At 38.2% G+C, this 19893-nt stretch overlaps 1 protein-coding gene across 1 annotated transcript in view; it reads right to left on the bottom strand.

The window, feature by feature from the left end:
- Positions 1 to 19893, bottom strand: part of GRM8 (glutamate metabotropic receptor 8) — a 1218298-nt gene that overhangs the window by 144047 nt on the left and 1054358 nt on the right. The window lies entirely within an intron of this gene.

Below are 19893 nucleotides of genomic sequence, written 5' to 3'. Positions count from 1 at the left end.
TATCACAACGGTGCGTAAAGACCAGGTCAAGTGAGTGCCCACTCACTCATGTTATATATGCATGATCTATTAGGTCCGGCTATCGTGTTTTTTAGTGCAGATGAGATTTCTGTTAGCTTATTTGTATGTGTTATATAAATGTATTTATGTACAAATTTTGACTGTCATATGGCCTTGATAGTTATATTATTTATTACTGGCTATTGGGGATTGAGTGTGGTGATTTTAATTGTACTTCATTTGCACTTTTTGTTTTGTTTCATCATGGCCATGGCTGTATCTGCCATTGCTGGAGTCCTTACCCGCACTTCCGAGCTGGTGGGCATACGTTATGGTGTCTGGGTTACATCTCTGGATGTGATGCATGACCGGAAGTGATGGGGGACCTGGAACTGTCTGGTCCATGGCACTTGAAAGCTATGTTGTTTTTATTGGCCTGATTTTACTATGTGAACACATTTAATAAAGGATTATTCATTAGGAGGGGTGAACCAGAGGTACAATACTTTATTCTGACATTTTATAAAGAAAATTTGATTTACTTTCTGATTTTCTATTTTGTGTTGCTTTCTCATTTCTTGACAAAATAAGCTTTACTAACAGCTGTACAATATGGCTGGGCTTTTCTTCTTAAGTCTGTCTGATTTTATTTCAATGTGCCACCCATCTACCACAAAAGACAGAGGCAGAATGTTGCAATACACAATCAACAGCAAAAGGATGTGTTTGGATATCAAACTATTCACCTGAATTGTGCCATAGCAGCAATGGGCATCTGCAGGAATTTTTCAAGAGGGGTTAAAATTATATAAAATCACATAACATGCATCACTGAGTTATGGGTGAATGCTGTAAGAGGGGAGTTTTAAGGCCATGTAGGTGGCATCCCTAACTTGCGGAGTGCATTCTTAGGACTAGTTTTAATTTGGATGGAGTATTACAACAAGGAGAACATCCATGATATTTTAGTCCTTCTACAGTACATGCTTTGCCAATAAAGGGGTGCAACTAGAGGGGGCTACAGTGCAGGTGCACCAGGCACCGGATTTGAGGGGGTGCTGAAGGGCTGACTCAGCCCCCACAGACCTCGCAGTGGCTTGGGTGCGTGGAGGCTTGTGGGGTGCAGTGGCTTGCGGGCTGCAGATTCCATGCGGACTAGCCATCCGCATAGAATCTGGTGAAAATGGCCCTCCAAAAATCCCTGCCGCCTAGGAGGAGACAGATGCTAGAGGTACTACTGGACCTCTAGTGTCTGTTAGGCCAGCACATAGCTCATAGCATTCCTGGAAGTGCCAGGAACACTGGTGCTGCCGGGAGAAGATGCAAAAAGCTGCATCTTCTCCAATGAAACCACTAGCAATGAGCGTAAAACCCCTGGCAACAAGCATGAAACCCCTGGTAATGAGTATGGAACACCTGGCAATGAGAATGGAACCCCTGGCAATGAGAATAGATTCCCTGGCAATGAGCATGGAACCCCTGGCAATGAGCATGAAACCCAGAGCATGAGACTCCTGGCAATGAGCAAGAGACCCATGGCAATGAGCATGAGACCCCTGGCAATGAGCATGGATCACCTGACAACAATCATGAAACCTGCGTATAAGTCTTATGGGAAAATATACTCTAACTTCACATGGGTGTGATATATTTTGTCAACATTCAACATTCAACATGTTGACATTCATAATGTTGATATGGGGATGTCAACATGGTCATAATGTCAGCATTGCCACAGTGACATTCTTTGTGTCAACACTGGTGAAATACTGATGTGATTAGAATGTTGACAAAACTTCTCTGGTAGTGTAGTGGTAACTTACCTGGTATGGCGGGTCCAGCGGCTGCAGCGGAGTCTTCCAGGTCCAGCAGTGTCAGAATGACTTTCGGCAGATTTTGTGGCATTTCTAGTGGTAAGTATGGCTAACCTCTAACCCTCACCTTAGTGCCTAACCCTAATTTCCCCTCCTGTAGCCTAACACTAACCCTCCTACCTAGCACCTAACCCTAACCCTCCCCTCCCATAGCCTAATCATAACCCTCTAGTCCATGCATAATATTTGTATTACACATGTCAACATTTTAAACATTTCAGCATTCTGCAGCTACAGACATGTTGAAAATTAACATTTCCACAATGTTGACTTCTTAACATTGTGTTGTTGACATTATGAATGCCATCATTATGACTACATCACATTCACATTATTTTTTATTTTATTTTAAGGTCATTGCATAGAAAATTAAAGCATCAAGCAAACAAAGACCACTAAAAATTATACTCCAATTATCACAGTCACCATTTCATAACTAGCCTCAAAATAAGAAACAATAATATATACTTTTCCTCTACACTGCTTAGAATTACCATTCTTTCAGAACCAATGATTCAGATTCCAATGTATTTGCAACACAGAGTGTATTTCCTTCTGGAAGCATTGCATGGTTAAAATAATGAAATCAGGTCACAATCAGGTCTTTCAAACAAATTGAGTACTTTAACATGCAGGACAACCTGATCGCATAAATATCTTTGTTTTTCTTCTATTCAATACTACAGTTGGAGAAAAATAACTGGGATGTCTGTTTATAAGGAGAAACAATCTGTGTAATGTCATCCTGACTGCCACCTTCACTATTCCTTCAGTACCTCTCTTAGACATATCCAAATAATAAGGGGTGATATTAAGTGCAAAAAGTAAAACAAATACATAATAAGAAATTGCTGTCTCTCTCTCCATAGCTTATCTACAGACTGCATTAAATGATTCTTCAAAATATATACATTTTCAGCATGAACCAGAAGTAATGTCACAGGTATAGCACCAATAATTTGCTTAACAAATGTACATAATTTCTAAAATATTTCTACAGTTGATCTAGTAATATTTCAATGAACCAACCTCATTTTTATTTTGCTGGCTCAGTACTTGAATGGAGCCATTTAAAAACTCTGACTTAGAGGATAGTTGTTGCTCTTAATTACAGTATATAGAAGCTTAGTTTAAACCATTTCTCAGAATACAAAATATATGTAGAATAAAAGATGTCTGTGAATGCAATTCTAGCAAATAATGTGAACATATTGGTCCATAAAATGTCTTAATCTAAATTAAAAGACATAATGCTTCACTAAAACTAATATACTAGAAACCAATTCTCTTTGGCAAGAGATGTTAAGGTTTTTATAACACAATATAATGAGGTTGTATTTTACTACATTGAAACTGCATCAATGACCAAGTCATAAATTATTGATTCACATATCAACTCCATTGGATTTCCAATCTTGTAACATATTAAATGGAATATATCTTTCACCATTGATAACATACTCAAAAATAGCATAGTTAGGATGGCTTGTGTATCAATTCATTAACAAGAAAGAATTGGGAAATCAATAGCACTGTGATTGTAAGTAGACCTCAGTGAACTATATTAAAGTAAATTATTAGCCATACTAGACTTTAAGGCACATAATATTACATTAATAGAAAGCCTAAATACACAAAAACATTTTAATTTTTGTTATGAAATTATATCCAAAAACGTTAAAATATATTACCCAAATTACAAAACAAATATTTTATTTTACCTTTTAAGCAAAGTCATATATTTTCAATTACAGTTAGGGGCCCATTTAGCTATGCATGTGACTTGTTTCCATTTATTTAGCATTCTCACACTATACCACATCCTACCAATTCAGCAACCTACTGTAATCCACTTTAGTATAAAGATATAAATAATTTCAAGGCATCAAGGTGCATATACACATCATTGTCTTTAGAGACACCCTCATAAAATCATTCTACACTTAAAAAAATGTGAAAACAATAAAAGCATCTCACTGTACAACCTACTATCACTTTAGTGTCATACTCTTCATTTATTTAGATAATGATTGGTTTAACTTTGACTGGCCTTTTTTATGTTTTATATGTGTCTTTTTATTTGTGCCACTTCTATTTTTCTGAAATTGACTCCTCCAAACCCACCTAGGCATCATTTCTGACCATACAAAGATCATATGGGGCCACCAGGACCTAAATATTCCCATATCTGCTATATCAGATTAATCATCCTTTTGCCTATTCTCTCCATCTATTATCTTCACAGTCTACCAAAAAATGCTGGAGTACTGTATACTCATAACCAGGGTGCTAATCGGCCATCAGACTAATAAAGCCTTCTGTTATCTTTTTATGTGCTTTTCATCTCCCAACTAGGAGTGCTCTCTTCATTAATTTCTTACAAAAAATTCACCTCATTTAGAGCATTTATTTTAATTTTCAAAAGTTATTCATATGTCAGTAGAGAAAATTTTTAGCTGCTAAAATGTACATAGCATGATTCCTCCTGTACAATTTACAGATCTGTTATCATACAGATGTGTCCTCACACAGCATTGCTGCAGTCACACCAACCAGTCCCTCTAGGAACACCAGGTCCTATGCGACTTTGCTTGCAAGTGTCTCTTTTGCATCATCTTCACCAGAAAATGTGTCTTAGTTGCAATGTAATGTAACCAGCACACACCAGCAGCAGACTGTGCTGATAAATTTGATATGTGACACTTGTATATCTGTGTGCGGCTGAGTCTCTGAATCTAAACATGAAGTGCTACAATGCAGCGGCCGTGGCTTTTTTCCACGTGAAGTTCTATTGTGCTTCGTAAATGGACTTAGTCACACACAGATATACAAGTGTTGCATATTAAATTAATCAGCACAGTCTCCTGGGGCATCCTAGTACATCAGATTGTGACTAAGACACATTTTTGGCACAACAAGATACACAAAAGTTCCCCAGTGCTAGTATAGTCGCACGGGACATGGCGGCTCACTTGCACCAGGCATATTGTGCCACGTGATGTACTGAGGCTAAATGTATGAGGACACATCTGTACTCCTAGCGTCTATATGCTGTATGGCATGAGATGCCTGTTGTGACTGAGGCACTCCAAGAGGTGTAGCATACTATATATTTCTTTAAATTTGCATACTATATGCATCACAGAATCAGCCAAAGCTGCACACCGTTGTCTTGAGATGCTATGCTGTATCTTTAACCACACAAGAATTGGTTTTACACACTTACAAACCACAGATTAAGTACAGAACTTGGCACGCAGCTATTCACATCAGAGTCCTTTTTATACAGATTTCAGACTCAGTTGCACACGGTTGTACAAATGTCACAACATAACAGTAGTCTGTGTTGTTAGAAATACAGGTTTTTTTTGCTTCCAGTAAATTTATTTGTACGTATAGGACGCATAATTTCAGCAAAAATAGCTCAGCGAGGCTGAGTCACCTGGGACGTGGTGTGCCAAGAGGAGCTATTTGGTGTGAATTGAGCAACAGTGTATGAGGACATATCTGTATTATAGCAGCACTCTCTGATGGTAAATATGGGGAATGTAACTTAATGAAGTTAAGTAATTTGCTATTAGTGTTTGCTGCTGATAATAGTATACTTTATCTTACACAGCATTGTTTGTACAATTACCAAAATAAAAGAGGCACTGTGGTTAGCATACTCTAGAATTGAGATCAATTCTGACCAAGGTTTCTATGTGCATGGAGAATATATGATTTTCCTATATTTGTACATATGACCCAGGTACTATTGTTTCCTCCCATGGTCATAATGAATACTAATAGGTCAATTGTCTTTTTACTAATTTGGCACTTATCTATACCTGTGCTTGTGGTACACAATTTAGTACTGTAGCATTAAATGATGTATCTGAATAAATGTATATGATTGCACAATGGTCAGTAATGTTGGTCCTAAAAATAGTAAAATGTATAATAAAAAAGCTAGCAATAACTCACTGAGGAATAAGGCTTCAGTTTTTCCAAAACTCATTATTACTGGTATGCAACTCTCGACCTTAGAATTTTTTATACATCATCAGATTTGTAGAACAAGTGTTTTTGATTAATTAAAATCCAAAGAGAATTTGAATCTTTACTTTGAATACTAAATAGATTATCAGCCATTCCAGCTAATATTTGTTGGTACAGTAGAACAAAAAAAAATCTCACTTCTTTTTTTTCAGCATTTGAAGATTGATTTACAGAGTCATGCAGTAAGCCTAAACACAGTAATGTATACACATGATCTTATAACCTTTATTATGATGTCTACACTTGCATGTGTATGTGTGAAATTAGTAGCATGTGTACGGATACTAAAAGTTGCAGAGGACATGATCATGTGAAAACAAAACTGGGGCATAGATGGATGGTAACTTCTAATTTCTTTTTAAAGGTTTATTTTAATAGGATCAGAGCACTTTCTTGCTAGATTTCTTCATCTTCATTCTTCATCTTCATGTCTGTTTTCCTAGTATGGAAATCAGTGGGGATAAAACAAACTGTAACTAATCAGATCACTGGAATGTTCTCAAGCACAAAAAAGATGAGAGTATACTTCTGACTGGCCCAAATCTTGATCCAGTAACCAATAATAATAATAGCAGCAAATAAAATGTGCATGTCCTTACTATATTGGATATGGTTGCATAGAATTATGATGTTACATATGGTCCCGGGTTAATATTAGTTGACAGCTCCCAGTGCTCTAATTTGTTTATAGCATGAAAAAGGAAATTGCATTTACAGTTTTCTGTATGATGCAGGGGTAGATGTATCAAACCTTCCATAGAGTGGACTGGAGAAGTTACCCTAGCAGCCCATCAGCTTCTACCAATCCTTTTACAGAATGTACTAGATAAATGCTAGCTAGAAGCTGAATGGTTGTTTGTGGGTCACTTCTCCACTTGTCCCTTTCTTGACTCTTTAAAAGTCTTAATACATTTATCCCAAAGTAGCAAATAAGTGTCAAGAGCTACCATACTGGAAGTCTCACATACTACAGTAGTTATCAAATTAGTGGTCATACATGTATTATCCATCAGATAAGATGTATGTCATATAAACCAACAACAAATTGCTGATTTATTATATTTAAGCCATCAGCCTGGATGTCTGCTATTCAGTAGCTGGATGAAAGCTGAATCTTGGTTGGTTGTTAGGGAATTGCACCAGATTGTCGGCTTGGTATTCATTAGTCATAATATTTGAGGTTTACCATTAGTAGCCACCATTTTGAATATTGAAGGTCTGTTATTCACTAGCCATCAGATTGTAAACATTATAAAAATAGCTCCCAGATTAAATACTAGCCAATAGATTAATGCTCTGCTGTATATTAGCCATGGAATATTGCCATGGAGGTCTGCATAATACACAGATATACATGCAGATCTGACTATACAGTAAAACTTGGGTATGCAAAGGCTTTTTTATGCAGGCTCCCTGTATAGTAAAGACTCACTAATGATTCTGGGTAAGTCATGTGACAAAACAGCAGGCACAGCTGGTAGGTACTTCTGTAGAGAGTTTTCTGTAAAGTAAATACTCAATAGTGGCAGAGCTTTAGATTTAGTTTTTTGGTGGCTCCTGGTAAAATATGAACTCAGAAGAGACTTATTAAATTTGCTACAACTAGGGACTGTAATTAAGAATAAAAACAGATATAGTAAGCCAATAAGTAGCATTGTGTGTGCCAGACAGACATACTGTACAAAAGCACAAGGCACAAAACACTCCTAAATAGTGCAATTATAAACATAAAAATACAAACCTAATGAAAACTGTTTATGCACCACCATTCACAATCATTCAAATTCTCTGGTTGGTAAAAACAGAAAGAAATGGTCAAACTCTAACTCCATAAGAGATACTGCAAAAAGTCAGCTTACAGAGGGCTGTATGCAGATGTAGAGATGAATGAACATTAACAACTGTTTGGAGCAATCATCTAATTCATAGTTTGCTGCCCTTTGTGAGCAATTTTGCCTTAAGTGTTCTTTTTGGAATTCTCACTAAAATTTTTATTCCACCCAGAATTCCCAATCACAACTACAGTTCATCATGGAGTGGAATAAATTGACTGGTATCATCTAACTGCATTTTTGTACACTATATATTCAAATTTACAAACATGCTATATTCAAATTTACAAACATGCTGCAAAATGACTTTCCTGTGGAATGTTAAAGCGGGACTTAAATATTGCGCAGCACATCACATATCTGCAAAACCAACTATTCCGCTATGAAATCTGTTTTGCTTAAAAGTGAACAGCTTTTTTATTCATCTGTATTGATAAGTCTGCCATTGAGTTCTAACATTTACATTTATCTTTAGGTTGTTTCTTTATGTACAATGAAGGAAGATTTTTGTGAGTGAGAAAACATGTACCACTGCTGCTACTTTAAGACTTTTAGCTTGCATTTTTTTTTTTTTGTATTTCCATATCCTTAGACGAATGTCTTCAACATCCATCAAAGAAGACTTAGGAATTTATTTTCATCTGTTGTGGGATTAAAATTAACCGTCTCCATGTCATATTTAATTGAACGGTGGGAAATGTTTTGCATTTTATTTAATAGTGAGGTATGGGTATGCTCAAACCTTATATTTCAGATATATATCTTTTCATACTAAAGTGTGGAGTGATCTTTCATTGTAATAACTAGGTACGAGACAGTCCACAAGTTATTGTAAAACATCTAAAATAAAAAAGGTAGTGGATCCCAAATAGCACTTCTGAGGTAGAACAGCAGCCTTGGAACACCTGGATGGTTCACCCACAGAAAACCAGACAGATGCTAGTATAAAGAATAGGTGTGCCAATATGGTGCTGATCAGATGGATACAAAGCTACAGGAAGTTAATAAACAGTGTCATAAACAAACAAAAAATTGGATAAAACTTCCCTTAGGATTGATATAGATGCCCTCTAGTTGCAATAGCCAGCATTATGTTCATTCACAGCTGGTGGGTTTACAAATATAACATTTATCAAATAATAAATTTGAAGGACTTGTGTATATTACAATCCTGGTTAACTATGTATTTGTATAATACCTAACACTTGGCATTCCACTGTCACGCCCAGATGTATATAGGCTACAATTGCTGGAACTTGGGCTGGTGGGCTAAGGGTAGCTGGTGAGTGAAAACAGGAAGGCAATATATACATACTCTTCATATGTCTCTCCCAGGTGTTGGCAAGACCTACCCCAAGGTGAGGAGGCTAGTCCACTCGATGGTACTCACCATTGACCCCTCCAATCGGGATGTGGGTTTTGCTGCACCAAGTGAACAGGTCGCGGCCCCTGAGGCAAGTACCTGGGGTAAACACAGAGGTACATATGGGAGGACTATATAAGCACTGATGAGCAAGAATTATGCTCTAAAGATTGATATGTGCGTTGCACTGGTAATCAGCACCTGGTATGGAATGCTGAATAGCAATGGTAATCAGGACTTGGTATGAGATGCTGACTGACGATGCTAATCGATAGTTGTTATGAGATGCTGAGTGGCGATGGTACTCAGCACTTGGAATGAGATACTGAGAATCAATGGTAATCGATAGTTGGTATGAGATGCTGAGTGGCAATGGTAATCGATAGTTGGTATAAGATGCTGAGTGGCGATGGAAGCGAGCACTTGGTATAAGACACTAAGAATGGTAGTCAGCACTTGGAATGAGACACTGATAATCAATGGTAATCAATAGTTGGTATGAGATGCTGTGTGGTGATGGTAGCCAGCACTTCATATGAAACACTGGGAATCGATGGTAGTCAGTACTTGGAATGAGGCACTGAGAATCGATGGTGATCAATAGTTGGTATGAGATGCTGAGTGGTGATGGTAGCCAGCACTTGATATGAAACACTGGGAATCGATGGCAGTCAGCACTTTGTATGAAACACTGAACAGCGGTGGTAGTCAGTGCTTGGAATGAATAGCTGAAAAGCGGTGGTAGCCACAAGGAGGGTCAATGGGAAGCAACACTGCAGAGCCTGAGATGCAGTCACAGTAGAAACTACTATAGGAGCGAGTTGTACAGGCAACTTCCTGCTGCAGGAAGTGCACTAAAATACCCCTTGGTAGCTGGTCATTGGCCAGAGACATCAGCTGAGCGACCACAGAACTACCATCTACCAACTACCAGGAGGATACTGATCAGATGACATGAACCAACATGGCGGGGCCCAGGACTGGACCTGCAACAACCAGGATGCACACATGAAAGCTCTAGTAGTCCCTGGGCAGAATACTCAGCCACTACATGTCTCCATGTTTGACATCCGGATGATTAGAAGCCAGAAGACGCCATCGCAGACATGAGTAACGGCCGATCCCAGGCTGCATCTTGACATCCATTAAAACTGATTTATGTCTTCTTTCAGAACTATAGCAATTCTGTGTTGGTTCAGGCCATCTTGTTTGGCCTGGCTGTAACTTGGTTGTAGCAGCATAGTGGCCTAGCAATTAGCATTGTGGCTTAATAATGCTGGGCCAATAGGTTCAATTCCAACCATGTCACTATCTGTATGAGGTTTGGTTGTCGCTGTGCACACATTTCAAATACATATAGGGTCATGTTTGCAGGGAATGTAGATTGTAAACACACTATAGGACAAGGAACAATGGGAATGATCATATATTTTTTGTATTTCCATAATATATATATATATATATATATATATATATATAAATAAATATATATATATATATAGAAAGGGAAAGGCGGCACTCACAGGTCTGATGAAATGAAAGAATCAAACTTGACTACTGTGTCTGCCTTGTTCAACGTTTCAGTCTCACATGAGTTTTATGAAGAGTGTTCTTGATTTGGCCAACTGTTGTGAAGGGGTTTTTCTTTACCAGGGAAATAATTCTTCTGTCATCCACCACAGTTGTTTTCCGTGGTCTTCCAGGTCTTTTGGTGTTGCTGAGCTCTCCGGTGAGTTCTTTCTTTTTAAGAGTGTTCTAAACAATTGATTTGGCCACAACTAATGTTTTTGCTATCTCTCTGATGGGTTTGTTTTGATTTTTCAGCCTAATGAAGGCTTGCTTCACTGATAGTGACAGCTCTTTGGATCTCATATTGAGAGTCGACAGCAACTGATTCCAAATGCAAATGTCACACCTAGAATCAACTCCAGACCTTTTACCTGCTTAATTGATAATGAAATAACGAGGGAATAGCCCACACCTGTCCATGAAATAGCTTTTGAGTTGATAGTCCCATTACTTTTGGCCCCTTAAAAAGTGAGAGGCACATATAGAAACCGTTGTAATTCCTACACCGTTCACCTGATTTGGATGTAATTACCCTCAAATTAAATCTGAAAGTCTGCAGTTAAAGCACATCTTGTTTGTTTCATTTCAAAGCCATTGTGGTGGTGAATAGAGGCCAAAATATGAAAATTCTGTCAATGTCCCAATATTTGTGCACCTGACTGTATTGTGTGTGACTGGTTGGTCAGAATCTCTACCATTTAGGGCCAAACGTATGGCAGAATGGTGTTGGGCAATCCTTTCATGGAACTGGCAGATAGTTTTTCCGATATATACTAAACCGCATGGACATCTTATGGCATAAATAACGAAAGAACTCGTGCACGTCAATGTATGCTTAATAAAGATTTTCTGACCTGAATAAGGGTGCATAATGTAGTTGCCAGTCTCCATATACCTGAGTTCTATTCAAAAAGCCAGTGATGTCATTTCTGACTAGGCTATCTTTTAGGTTAGGACCTCTTCTATAGGCTTGCATCACTATATGGTCCTTAAGACAAGTAAGGTGTTGGTCCGAAGTGATCAGGGACCAATGTTTATGAAATGAGTGCTTAATGGAGGAACTTGCTTCACTGAAAGTATTAACAAAAATCATCCTGTTTTTTAATTCTTGTTGAGATTTTTGTGACTGTTGTAAAGACACCTCTCTAGGAGTATTCAAAGCCTTCTTTTGAGCTTTTTCCAGGTATTTCAAATGGTACCCCTACAGCAAAATTTGTAAAGCATCTGATCCATTCGTTTTTTTGCTTCCTCCTCATGGCTGACAATATGTCTGATTCTCATAAACTGTGAGAATGGTAGGCCCATTTTGAGTGCTGGAGGGTGGTGACTTGTGACATGAAGAAAGGTATTCTTATCTGTTGTCTTTATGAATACATTAGTAGCTATCATTGATCCGGTGCACATCAGTTCTACGTCCAGAAAATGAATTTTTGATGTATCATATTCAAATGTAAACTTGATGGAATCATGTGCCAAATTGATGGTCTTCATGGTTTCTTCAAACTCCAGGGCTGTTCCTGACCATAGGACAAGAATATCGTCTATATAGCATGTATAAAATTGGCAATGTCTTTTGAAGATCGGATTCTCTAGAAATAATTGTTTTTCCAATCTAAACATGAAAATGTTTGCCAAAGATGGTGACACATTCGAGCCCATGCTGTAGTCTTGTAGTTGCAGATAAAATTTGCCATCAAAATAAAAATAATTGTGTAATAAAGTAAGGCGTAAAAGGTCTATAAACAGATTAACATTAGGACCCTGAAAGTCATTTTTAGTCCTCAAAAATTCTGACACAACAGCAATTCCTTCATCCTGTGGGATGCTGGTGTATAGATTCACCACGTCGATAGTACATAAAAAGGACATTTTCAGGGATGTTGGACAGGGATTGTAGCTTGAGCAATAGCGAGGTAGTGTCTTTAAAACATGTGGGTTCTGACTGTATTAATGGTTGAAGATAGAAATCCAAAAATCTAGACACCAAATTATAGATGGAATTGCGGGCAGAAATTATCGGCCTACCAGGGGGAAAGGCAAGGCAATTGTGCACTTTCAGTAAAGTATATAGGATGGGGACCACTGGATGTGGTTCAATGAGCTTTTTCTTAGTACTTTCTGTAATAAGCTCTTGATCTACTGCGAGCCCTGGTTACCGGCTAGGAGCCAAGCAACTCCGCCGGTGTCATGTTTGTTTGGGAGCCTGGGGCTCGTTTGCCCTGGTTACCGGCTGTGATGCAGGTGAGAGCACGTGGGATGCAGCTGCATGACATCACTCTCCCTGCATCAGCACCCGGACTCAGCACATGGGTGAGTCCGTTTTGTCTATATATAGTGTTTGTTTTGTAAATTGTATTGTGGAGCCTTGAGAAAAATCCCCTGTGTAGGATTGAAATGTTGGCATTAAATGACCTAAACGTCAATATTCCTGTGGTGTTTTTCAAGTCCTGAGAGTGCTGCCCGTTCTCTGCAATATTGTTTAGGATATTCATCTCCAGGGGAAGTCAACTAGGCAAGAATCTATAAGGTATTGGGGAGTGCCTGTCAGATTTGAGAAATTGTATTTTATACATTCTTTTTTGGATGTAGATGGAGCACCCATCCCATTTTTCTACACAAACATCTCTCTCTGTGCTGCTCCCCTTTATGGGATGTTTTAATGTGTTATTGAACATAGAGGAGGTGGTGTAAAATGTATGATTGACATTTATTTAAAAATAAGAAGTCTATGCAAACATTTAGGAGCAAACAGCATCTTAAGCCTCTTCATTGAAATTTCATTGTACTTTAGTCATCTAGTAATGTGTGTGCTACAGTTATAAGATGGCAGAAGGCAGTGCCTTTCTGAATTTAACTTTACCAATTGGAGAGATTTTAAGTTTCTCCTACTCAGAAGATGAAAGCCTTTATTTTAAGGACACTTTTTCAGACACAGCAGGGTTGGATACTTGTGATGATTTATTTTTTCCATTCTCAAATTGAAAAAGAAGAACTTGATTTTCAACTATATGGGGTGATATTGTCTGATTATCATTGGTACAGAGAGATCCCCAGAGGCTTTCGCATCCGGAATAGGCAGACACAATGTGGACTTCTGCCAACGTTGGGTAGCTGTCCTTAACAAATGTTCCCTGGACCTGATCCTTTTAGTTATAGAGGAGTCGGCCAGGGAACTTTCTGTGATTAGGGATAAAATAAAAAAAATTGAAGATTCTAACTTAATCAAATTAACACAAGATAAATCAAACAAATGGCTGAAAAAATTTAATTCTCAATTGGAGACCTATAAGCTTGAATTAATCAAGTTCAAAAAGGAAAAACTTTACAAAGTGAACAAGGATTATGAGGAACAATATGTTTACCCGTAGGCAACTGGAAAAAATCCATCCACACACCGCAATATATTCAGAAATCAGGCTTACCCCTCGACCCATCTAGAAACTGACTTATCTAGTGACAACAATACCTCACTAAGCGATGTTTAACCAGCATCTAATATTCTCAATCAAAGATCCCCTTTAGGGGTAACCACACAGGCTGCACGCGGCACAGGAAGAGGCACCCTACAAGGAGGGGTGGCCAGAGCAAGAGGCAAAAGACCATACAGGAGGAGAATCTAATTATTAACTTATCCTCCCACAATCTTACAACAGATGAGACTTCATTGCTTAACAAAGGCTTGTTTCTACTAACAAGTTTGGGTAATTTGAATGGAAGGTAGATTCATGGAAATTCAACAGGAAGCTTAAATTGAGAGAATTTTTCTCAGAGTCCTCCAACATCCAGGCACATAAAGAAAGGTTCCCATTAAAATCTAATTCCACAATTGACCCTCCATCGTCCAATGCCTCCATCCGTTGCTTTTCTAGGATGGTTGACCATGAAACCTTATCTGATTCCAAATGGAATAAACAATTTCCCAACTTAAGTGGTAATCAATCTTTAGCTCTTAAATCATTGAGTAACAACAAATTAATTACAATACGCCCCACAGATAAAGGCGGGGCTATTGTAATACAAGACACCGCAGCATATTGTGCTGAGATATACAGACAACTGAACAACACTAGTGTGTACCAACAACTCCAATATGATCCTACAGGAGAGTACAGTAAGGAATTGAATAACATCCTTCAGTCTGTGATAGATCAAGAGCTTATTATAGAAAAGTACTAAGAAAAAGCTCATTGAACTACATCCACTGGTCCCCATCCTATATACCTTACCGAAAGTCAACAAATGCCTTGATTCTCCCCCGGGTAGGCTGATAATTTCTGCCCACAATTCCATCTATAATGTGGTGTCTAGATCTTCAACCATTAATACAGTCAGAACCCACATTTTTGAAAGACACTACCTCGCTATTGCTCAAGCTACAATCCCTGTCCAACATCCCTGAAAATATCCTTTTATGTACCATCGATATGGTGAATCTATACACCAGCATCCCACAGGATGAAGTTGCTGCTGTGTCAGAATTTTTGAGGCCTAAAGATGATTTTCAGGGTCCTAATGTTAATCTGTTTATAGACCTTTTACGCCGTACTTTATTATGCAATTATTTTTATTTTGATGGCAAATTTTATCTGCAACTTCAAGGCTGCAGCATGGGCTCGAATGTGTCACCGTCTTTGGCAAACATTTAAATTTTTAGGTCTAAAAAACATTTGTTTCTAGAGAATCCAATCTTCAAAAGACATTGCCAATTTTATACACGTTATATAGACGATATTCTTGTCCTATGGTCAGGAACAGCCCTGGAGTTTGAAGAAACCATGAAGACCATCAATTTGGCACAAGATTCCATCAAGTTTACATTTGAATATGATACATCAAAAATTAATTTTCTGGACGTAGAACTGATGTGGACCGGATCAATGATAGCTACTAATGTATTCATCAAGACAACAGATAAGAATACCTTTCTTCATGCCACAAGTCACCACCCTCCAGCACTCAAAATGGGCCTACTATTCTCAAAGTTAATGAGAATCAGACATATTGTCAGCAATGAGGAGGAAGCAAAAAAACGAATGGATCAGGTGCTTTACAAATTTTGCTGTAGGGGTACCGTTTGAAAGAACTGGAGAAAGCTCAAAAGAAGGCTTTGAATACTACTAGAGAGGTGTCTTTACAACAGTCACAAAAATCTCAACAAGAATTAAAAAACAGGATGATTTTTGTCAATACTTTCAATGAAGCAAGTTCCTCCATTAAGCACTCAGTTAATAAACATTGGCCCCTGATCACTTCGGACCCACACCTTACTTGTCTTAAGGAACATAGGGCCTGATTCAGAGCCGGACGCTGTTTGTGTTCGCTAGTTCAGAAAAAAGGGGTGGCTATTCAAATGAACCGTTCGCTCTTTGCGGTCTGTTCACGCCTCTAGGTCTGAACGAGCGTACAAAACATGCGGTTGTTTTATGGAAAACTATGCCCCCTGGCCGCTCGCATCCTACATCATGTCCGCTATTTATTAGATTAATCGAGTACATCGACCAGCGTATGAACTGCTCGCTATTCTTGTGGTTGGTTTTTCCTACCACAATCATGCGAGCAGTTCTGACTATAAAATAACCCAGTGACGTGGTCAATGACGCTGCTGTATTAATTATGCACACCCATAAAATGCCCGTTTTGACCTTTAAGCACGCCTGCGTTCTGATCTCCACTCCCCGTTTTCAAGCACCTTCCCCTGTTACCACCCACATACGCCTCCTCATGTCACTCAAAATAGCAGGCATTCGCTATTTACCGAACAAACGATTTTCGTCCGCACTGACTGGTTTGCGCATGCGTATTACGATCCGTATGCATGCGCAGTTGTGCAAACATTGCTCGGAACGAACGAGCGGCCGCTTACGAGCGGCTCTGAATCAGGCCCATAGAGTGATGCAAGCCTATAGAAGAGGTCCTAACCTAAAAGATCGCTTAGTCAGAAATGACATCACTGGCTTTTTGAATAGAACTCAGGATAATTTCCTAACCAAGAAACCAGGCTGCTACTGCTGCCTGGGATGTGTTACCTGCAGGTACATGGAGACGGGCAGCTACATTATGCACCCTTATTCAGGTCAGAAATTCTTTATTAAGTATACATTGACGTGCATGAGTTCTTTCGTAATTTATGCCATAAGATGTCCGTGCATTTTAGTATACTGTATATCGGGAAAACTATCTGCCAGTTCCATGAAAGGATTGCCCAACACCGTTCTGCCACACGTTTGGCCCTAAATGGTAGAGACTCTGACCAACCAGTCACACGCAATTTTAAAACACACAATCACTCTTTGGCCACTTTATGTTATAAAGTAGTGGACCATATTCCACCTTATACTAGAGGCGGTGACAGGGAGAAAGCCCTTCTGAGATTGGAAGCAAGATGGATCCATCTGATGAACAATGTGGCCCCCCATGGGCTGAATGAAAGCTTACAACTATCCTGTTTTTTATAAACATACCCTTTTTCTTTTCAACATAATAATAACTTTTTCTTTTTTCTAATTTTTTCCTTTTTTCTTTGTTTCAAGCTTTTTGTATTTACCAACATGAGGATATAGATATACACTTTATAACTTTTTTGGTAGATTTTAATAGTTCTTGTCAGTGCCTGGCTGGATTGTGACTATTTGTCTACATCCCCAGTGCTCTGCATTATTTACTCAACCTTAACATAGTTTAATATATATTTTTATATATATATCTTTTTATAGTTCACTTTGGTTTAGATTAATTACTTTTTTGGATCCTCTGGAAGTGCAACGACCCCTTGGTCATTTATGGAGGCTATTATATTGCAGCCTTTATGTGCATTTAATACATGCACTTCAATACCCTTTTTGACTTTATTTTCAATGCAGCCATTTATTGTTTATGTATGCCTATTACCATTATTTGGTCCCATTTTGAGTTTCTTGTCCCTGTTTTTTCCCCCTGTTTTTATAGTTTTTTGGTACATTTCTATTTATGTATTTGGATGTGGGTTATTTGTCACTTTTGTCCGGGGATGCCGCTTAGGGGTTTGTGCGCATGCGTGCGGCCATGCTATGAGCCCAGCACCTCCTCCGGGATTCATGTTTGTTTGGGAGCCTGGGGCTCGGTTGCCCTGGTTACTGGCTGTGACGTGGTTGAGACCATGTGGGTCGCAGCTGCATGACGTCACTCTCACTGCGTCGGCACTTTGACTCAGCACATGGGTGAGTCCTGTTTGTTTATATATATATATAGTGTTTGTTTTGTATATTGTATTGTGGAGCCTTGAGAAAAATCCCCTGTGTTGGATTGAAACGTTGGCAGTAAGGGCTGTACTCAGAGGCGGCCGTACGGTCTATGACCGCATGGCCGCCTCAATGTTTGTCAAGTGCGCATGCGCATGAGGGAGCCGGCTCCTTCGTGTGCATGCGTGAGACCCACTACGACCGACAGCGCTGGTCGTAGCGGGTCTCTTTCCAAAGGGGGCGAGCTGTCGATGTTGATTGACAGCTCGCCCCGTTTGGATGGCGGGCCGGGGTGTGGCAGCCCAAACAGAGGCATTCCCATGGGAACGCCTGCCATTTGGGGGAGGCCCCACTGACATCACTAGTGATGTCAGTGGAGAGCTTCCGGCTCTGACAGAGCCAGAAGCTCCCCGGGGATTACGACAAGTGAGACCCTACCCTAGGGTCTCGTCGTAAGCCCCGATGGTCGCGATGGTCAATGACCATCGCGACCATCACCCTAGCGGTCATTAGAGCTGTGGGTGTTAACCCACAGCCTAACGACCGAATCAGAGGCGGCCGGTCAGGATGCAAGCGGCCTCCTAGTTTCTGAGCAACCGCTTGCATCCTCCGACCGCCTGTGGTGTTTTTCAAGTCCTGAGAGTGCCGCCCATAATCTGAAATAAATAAATATATATATATATATATATATATATATATAAATATATATGTTACATATACTGTACATATAATCATATAATGTATGTACGGTATATGTATAACATTCAAATAACAAAAATAGGGTTTGTCCCTCACATGGCAATACCGCACAGTGAATTCATCATAGAGCTACAAACTTCTCTAGCCCTACATCCTTACATTGAATGAATAGCTAATGTATTCATGACTTAATAAAATGTCACATTCATTTAAAACCAAATTGTCTTTAGTTAGTATATTACTGTAGTTTTAGTACCATTTTACAGATAAGCAAAGATCCAGAATTTTTGAGGATACATTAAGACAGACAATATACTATATTTATTTTGTTTCTTATTCATATTACCAAAATATGCACGCATGTGCTATATATTCTTATTCACTTTACAGAGGAGTAAACATAATAATTTGAAAACATTCAAATTATTTAACATTTCCTGAAATCATTATACATTTTATTGTAATTTTTCATATACAATTTCCTTTCTTTAAAAAGTATGAATATAGCAGTGAATGTATTTGTTTTTGCTTAAACCTTTAAATGAGTTTATTTATGTAACATGCATCCTAATCTGCATATTCTTAATGTTGTAATGTTTAAGTATCATTGTTTTTTGTAGTCACTGTAAATGTTTAATACAAAAATAAAACATCCATGTTAATTCTATAGCACAATGTTATCATCATCAAACCACTGTAGTGATTTAAGTAAATATTAAATATCTAACAATGGATGGTCAAAGTGTAACAAATAACAAAATCACTTTAATTTTTACATTTAAATTTAACACAATGCTTTTATATTTTAATGCCTGAAGATATTAGAAACTGAGTAAAAATATGAAAGCAAATATTAATACTAAGCAATTATGGTTATGCTTTTTTCATCTTAAATATGAGATTATAGAGAGCAATAGTAAAATAGTGTGCATACAATGTTAGTAAATAATAAAAAGCATTAATTGTGTAGGAGCATCTCAACTGTTTAAAATTGTATTAATCTGACAAATTCCTATGGTTACAATGCATAATGTTAATGCAGAAATATTTTATTAAAAATAAAATATGTCTACTTCTAAAACTTTTTTTTCACACATCTTGCTATGCATTTTTAAAATCAAAATGGCTTCATATATTTGTCAAGCAATATAATAATAGCATATTTTAACAGTAATTGCAAATTATAATAATTTGCTTATAATGTGCTGTTCATAGGATAATTTAATATGACACTGAAAACTTAAATTTAGTAAAGGTTGGTTTTTAGTTTATTTGAAATCCAACTGGTATTGATGATT

The sequence above is a fragment of the Taudactylus pleione genome, unplaced genomic scaffold, assembly GCF_031769625.1.
Source record: "Taudactylus pleione unplaced genomic scaffold, aTauple2 ptg000041l, whole genome shotgun sequence".
NCBI classification, from domain to species: Eukaryota; Metazoa; Chordata; class Amphibia; order Anura; family Myobatrachidae; genus Taudactylus; species Taudactylus pleione.
The sequence above is the reverse complement of the archived record's forward strand: the minus strand, read 5'-3'. Positions and strand labels throughout refer to the sequence as shown.